This window comes from Arachis hypogaea, chromosome 16, assembly GCF_003086295.3.
Source record: "Arachis hypogaea cultivar Tifrunner chromosome 16, arahy.Tifrunner.gnm2.J5K5, whole genome shotgun sequence".
Classification (NCBI taxonomy): domain Eukaryota; kingdom Viridiplantae; phylum Streptophyta; class Magnoliopsida; order Fabales; family Fabaceae; genus Arachis; species Arachis hypogaea.
The window spans coordinates 35,644,823-35,645,398 of record NC_092051.1 but is presented as its reverse complement, the minus strand read 5'-3'; the positions used below and the strand labels follow the sequence as shown (position 1 = coordinate 35,645,398).

At 39.8% G+C, this 576-nt stretch overlaps 1 non-coding gene across 1 annotated transcript; it reads left to right on the top strand.

Annotated features, from left to right (window-relative positions):
• Positions 1 to 203: 203 nt before the first annotated feature.
• LOC112761851 (small nucleolar RNA R71) lies at positions 204 to 307 on the top strand. The gene has a single exon (XR_003182224.1). It is a non-coding gene; the product is annotated as a small nucleolar RNA R71 (small nucleolar RNA).
• Positions 308 to 576: the final 269 nt, after the last annotated feature.

The following is a 576-nucleotide window of genomic DNA, read 5'->3' as shown; positions in this document are numbered from 1 at the left end:
TTCTTCTGAGTCATCCCATTATTCACAGGATTTCTTTCAGAAGTATACATGAACTGTTATTTGTAACCATTTCAATGAGTTCCTGGGCTTCTGCAGGCATTTTCTTCAGATGAAGAGATCCACCAGCAGAGTGGTCCAATGACATCTTGGACAATTCAGATAGACCATCATAGAATATACATAAGATGCTCCATTCTGAAAGCATGTCAGAAGGACACCTTCTGATCAATTTCTTGTATCTTTCCCAACCTTCATAGAGGGATTCACCTTCCTTTTGTCTGAAGGTTTGGACTTCCACTCTGAGCTTGCTCAACTTTTGAGGTGGAAAGAATTTGGCCAAGAAATCATTGACCAACTTTTCCCAAGAGTTCAGGCTTTCTTTAGGTTGTGAGTCCAACCATATTCTAGCTCTGTCTCTTACAAAAAAGGGGAAAAGCATAAGTCTGTAGACCTCGGGATTAACCCCATTGGTCTTAATAGTGTCACAGATTTGCAAGAATTCAGCTAAGAACTGATGAGGATCTTCCAATGGAAGTCCATGAAACTTGTAATTCTGCTACATTAGAGAAACTAACT